We start from the raw sequence: 6,081 nt of genomic DNA on the forward strand, positions 1-6,081 counted from the left end.
GTGGGGCGGTGGGGCCATCACTCTAAAAATTTAAAAATATATAAAAAAAATTAAAATTATTATATATTTTTAAATTTTTTATGTATTTTTATTGATTTTTTTATTTCTTTAAAATTTTATAAGTTTAACGTCCATGCATATGCGTATATATCATTTGCTCGATGTCCTATTCTAGGAACCAAAATCTGAGATCACGAGAGTTGTCAAATACACGTGAAGATCATGATGCCAACATCATCAGTAAGATGACCAGTCCGAGCTAGTGGTTTATGGAGTTCCAGAGACTTTCAGTCCAATGGCAGAAATTAATAAAATCAGAACCAAAAAAGCATCACATATATACTCCGAAAGGATTTTAAAGGCCAATTGTTCCAGTCCAATGATTTATTTTAAATTACAAGTAAACAATTTATAAACTATTTTGAATGTGGATGAGTTTTCCTCTATATAGGGTTTGATGACTGTCTGGAAGCTCAAACTTTGATTGGTCCATCCCACGTGAACCATGCAGGCGTATGAGAATCGACCAATGGGAATCCTTTTGACAATAAAGCATATATGAAATCCATAATTTGTATAATTGTTACGGTCGATCAAACAACAATATTAGTTGTGCAAGGATTCCTTAATTACTAAATTTAAGTACAAGTTTTTCTGTACAAATAAATGTCCCGTACACGATTTTGTATGATTATTAAATCTATTTCGTAACAGAATAAATTGTGAGACAGTCATATTACATAAAACAAACTATTGATATATATACACACACGCTCAGTGGTGGCGGAACCACAGCTTGGTGAGAGTAGACATCCTGAAATTCAAAATTTCTTGATTAGTTATTTATTTTGTTGATGATATTCATCCTGAAGTTTTTCATGTGCACCCTGAAATTTAAGTTTTTCGATTAATTACTTGTTTTATTGACAGTGTCCACCCTGAAATTTTATTTGTATCCACCTCATTTAAAAAAATTTATGTTGTTAATTTACATGTATCTACCCTAAAAAATATTTTTAGATCCGCTATTGATACACAAACATATAATTAATTAATTATATATATATATCTTAATGTTTGTCAAAAAAAATCTTAATGTGTTCAAATCATTTTTTCTTAATATTATCCAATTTACCTAATTAACCTCAAATTACTTTTTAATTTTTTAGGGGGTGTTTGGTTCAAGGATTTTCCCATCCTTGGTTGGTCGGAAATCTCCTTTCTGGTAATGTTTTATTACCAATAATAGATTTTTTATGAAGGTTAAATTACAATTTATCCTTAAATTATTTTAGATTTACAAAAAAAAATCTATAATTAAAATTTTATATGAAGTTCAGGGGTTAAAAAAATTTACCCTTTCATTAAACTTTTTTATATTTAATTTTGTAAAAAAAATTATATAAATATATGAATTTAATTTTTTAAAGAAAATATATAAATATTTTACAATTTGTAATATTATACAATATATAAAGGACAATTTGGTCAAATACATTTTAATAATCTTTTATTCCTTTAACAAAACACGGTAATCTTACATTCATGCTAAACCAACCAAACACAAAATATAATATTCCCAGTAATCCTATTCTCTGGTAATCTTTTATTCACACCGGTAATCTTACATTCCGTGAACCAAACGCACCCTTATAGTTAAGAACGCATATCATGAGTTCTAGCATCAACCTGCTTTTAGGTGATTTATTTTTTTAAAAGTTGAGTTTTTGGCAAGGGATTTTATTATTAAACGGTTGAAAGTATTTAGAACATATATTACTTTATAATCATCTTAGTTTAATAAAAAATTAATAATTAAGTAGTCAAAAAAGTAATTAACTAATGGCGTTGAACAGCCATCTAATTTGGTTCCAAATGTTTGATTTCTGGTAAAATTACTTAAATGCAAGTTGATAGAATAATCTTTATCGCAGCATAAAATAATATGATTCCGCTGTCAAATTGTCAGGAAATTTCAGCATCCGTATATTTAACTTTACTCTAATTATTGATTGATACCTATACTATTTGTTGTTGATTAGTTATGACCGAAAACAATAGGCCAGCCCACATGCAATCGCCAAAATGTTGCGCTTTTCAAATATGAGCAATTTAATAAAGGTATAATAATAAAATAATCTTAACGTTTAATAGTGTAAAATATATCCTTATTATTTTTTGATATATTTGTCTACTTAATTTTAATTTTGGATTAAAAATCACTTTCGATAATGAAAACCGTCATTTAACTGACGATCAAACTTAATGTTGACTAAGCATATACATTTGGACGTTGATGCCGACGTGACGTGTCTTTATCAGACTCATAATAACATGACATTGTTTTTAGAATTTTTTTAAAAAATAAATAATTATTATAATTAATATTTAATTATTTATGTCCAATATGAGTTTGTTTAAAGGAACCCTTAAAAGGAGAATGATTTAGAAGAGGAATCAAACATATGTAACTACTTTAGAATGGCACGGGTTTTGCCACTAGACCAAGTTTATTACTTGGTTAAATAATAAATTAAATACTATTAATGGATACTTAATCTGAATTTAATGAAAAAAATAAAACACATGTTTATAATCTCACTTATACCAAATTATTCCCAAAACTCGTCTTCTCATTCTCTATTATTCTCAAAACAATTTGGGGTTTAGGGTTTCGTTACCACAGTCCTAAATTTGTTTCAAATTCCCTATAACGGAAAAATCGACTAATATGATGCTATACATAGTAATTCTGATGGAAAATAAATAAAACACATATGATGCAATATATAGTAATAATCTGTTTTATAAGAATAAAAATTGTGTATAAAGGATTATGATGACATTCCCGATTATAAAATTGATCCAATTAATTATTTTTAAATAAATTGGTTTGTCTTCCCCAAATCTGTTTCATCTCCTAAGCTCTCTTCTCCACACAAATGGCTGCCTCTTCAAACCCCCCAATGCTTCGTCGGCCACCATACTTTGGTGGCCATATTTTCTCCGACAGGCTTCCATGATGAGTGGATGAACCTAAAAAATAACATTAAACAATGTAACCCTTATCTCTTCTTCTAAACAAATAGAAACGATATCTCAATAGCCCAAAACCTTCACTGCCATGGAAACAGCCAAAGGGGACCCCATCGTGGGATTCAAAAACCAGAGGTAAAACCCTCAAAACTAGCTCTATATTTTGAAAATAAAATCACCACTGGAAGTGTAAATTTTTTGAAAAATACCTCTGAACATTTTCCTTTTCTTTTGTATTGCTTGGGTCTTTCGAAATCAATGTAGAGAATTGTTATTCAGAGACCTTTCGTATTCCAGCTTCATAAGAGTGATGAAGGAAACAGAGAATAAGCTGAGTTTCTTCACCTTCTAAGAAAAAGATTTACCGATTTCGGATATGAGAGGAGTTTTTCCTAAAACAAATTATTAAAGGAGTTTTGGGAATAATCGAGTATAAGTGAGATTATAAACACGCGTTTTATTTTTTTCATTAAATTCAAATTAAATATCTATTAAATAGCATTTAGTTTATTATTTAACCAAGTAATAAGTTTGGTCTAATGATAAAACTCGTTCCATTCCACAGCACTTGCCCAGGTTTGATTCACCTTCCAAGCCACTTTTAATAGTTCCTTTAAACAAACACTAATAGGAGTGACTCTCGTATTGGTCATAATAATAATTATTTTTTATTTTAAAAAAATTTGATGTGGCAGTGCCACATCATCATAAGCTCTAACATGGACAAGTCATGTCGTATCTACGCTCATGTGTATATGTTTGGTCAATATCAGACGTTGACCGTTAGTTGACCAATGATTTTCATCCACCGATGGTATTTTTGACCAAAATTAAACGTTCAGCGGATGAATGTGTAAAAAAAACGATAAGAGTATATTTGACACTACTGTCAAATTTTAAGAGTTATTTTGTTGAATTATGCTTTTAATAAATACATAGACAATTAAGTACTAGAGCAGCAAATAAAAAATTCCAAGGACACTCCCAGCCATGATGCGAATCAGTGAGGTATAATTTGCCAAGGATCCATGATTGCAGATCAAGAGAAAAGAAGGAATACCTGTGTGCAGGAGAAAGGAGACGGTGCCAAAGATTGCGGGCTTTCTCACAGTCGCGAAGGACATGAAGGATAGATTCCTCTCAACCACACAAAGGGCACGACGGACCAGTCGTAAGACGGCGTCTCATACGCTCAAGATTTGCCATAGTACAGTTATGAAAGACCATCCAAAGGAAAACTCGAATTCGCTGCGGAACTTGGAACTTCCATATCATATTCCATGCATTAGAGATGTCACGCCATGAAGGGGCAACAATGGTCTCATAAGCGAATGAAACCGAGAACATGTGTTGAGTTCCCCATCGCCAAATACAACGATCGATACTGCCATCATTTGATGGGGGCATAACTCCAAGAACGTGATTGAGGGCGTTTAGATTTAGAAGGGAACCAAGGAGGTCCGAGTTCCATTCACCATCCTGCTTCACAAGATCGGCAAGGCTACATTGGGGAAGGACTTGACTTGATGGCCGAATGTGATTTCAAAGAGTGTCGAGACTAGGAATCCAGATATCATCCCAAACTTGAATAAAGGCACCATTTCCCATAGACCAAGCAATATTGTTTCGAAAAGATGACCATAAATTCGAGAGGGAGTGCCATGATGTAGAGCAAATGTTCCGACTGATTGAAAGAGGAAATAAATTCGTTACCTTATATTTCTAGCGAAGGAGTTGAATCCAGTAGGCAAACGGATTAGCAATTAAATTGAAACACACTTTCATTAGAAGAGTTTGCTTCTGTTCATGTATTCGGCGAATACCCAAGCCTCCTCGATTGAGTGGTTGACAAATGGTTTCCCAGTTAATCAAAGAGCAAGAAGAGTGCGCATACGAAGAGCCCCAAATAAAACGGCAAATGAGCTTTTAAATTTTGTTACAGACGCCTATCGGAAGCATGGAGTTTTGCATGAAATAAATTGGAATGGAGACTAGAACCGGTTTGGCCAAAGTGATACGACCCGTAGTGGAGAGAGGACGGGTTGCCCAACCTTCAAGTAAGCCTCTCATTTTCTCGAGAATAAAAGCATAATCAGCACGATGGCTCCTTCCATGTTGCACTGGGACACCTAGGTACTTGCCAAACTCTGTTACTTGTTGGAAACCCAGGCGATTACAGATGGCTTCCTTCAGCAGAGTGCTCGTGTTAGGCGAGAAATAGATAGTGGTCTTTCTTTTGTTCACTCGATGGCCATAATAGTTTCCGAAATTTGCCACTGCTGAATTGATTGTGTCAGCATTGAAGATGTCCACTTTGGCATAGAAGATCAGATCATCGGCAAAGAACAAATAAGAGAGGGGATAGCCATCTTTGGCAAAGCGAAAAGCCTCCTAAACTTGCTTATTAACATAATCAGATATGCAGTGGCCCAAGCGCTCCATTGCCAAGACAAATAGATAGGGAGAAAGGGATCGTCCTGTCGAATACCCTGCTCATGGTTGAAAAACAGCAGTGAGAGAACCATTCCATTGGAGCTGGAAGGATGAAGTAGTGATGCAGTGCATAATGATGCGATTCAGATTTGGCAGAAATCTGAAAGTAATCAGAGTGTCAGGAATATAGCCCCAACGAAGTCCGTCGAACGTTTTCTCCAAGTCAACTTTGATGGCCATCCAACCTTTATTTCCTTTGGAGAGCCTAATAGAGTGGATTTCTTGATTTAAGATAATGTTTTCAGTAATATAGCGACCAGCTATGAAACTCGTCTGGTTTGGCTAGATGATGGTAGGCATAATGGGTTTCAGGCGCCACTCAATAATTTTAGTGTGCAATTTGTAGATAACAGTGCAGAGACTGATAGGACGAAAGTCTGCGAAAGATTTCGGGCTCTCAACCTTCAGAAAAAGAATGACGACAGTTTTGTTCAAATCCGAGTCAAGGCTGCCACTATTAAAGATGCCTTGAATACAAGAGCAGATTGACTCGCCAACAATTGACCATTGTTTCTGAAAGAATTCCGCATGAAGACCATCATAACCACGAGC

Source organism: Hibiscus syriacus, unplaced genomic scaffold, assembly GCF_006381635.1.
Source record: "Hibiscus syriacus cultivar Baekdansim isolate YM2019G1 unplaced genomic scaffold, ASM638163v2 tig00110160_pilon, whole genome shotgun sequence".
NCBI classification, from domain to species: Eukaryota; Viridiplantae; Streptophyta; class Magnoliopsida; order Malvales; family Malvaceae; genus Hibiscus; species Hibiscus syriacus.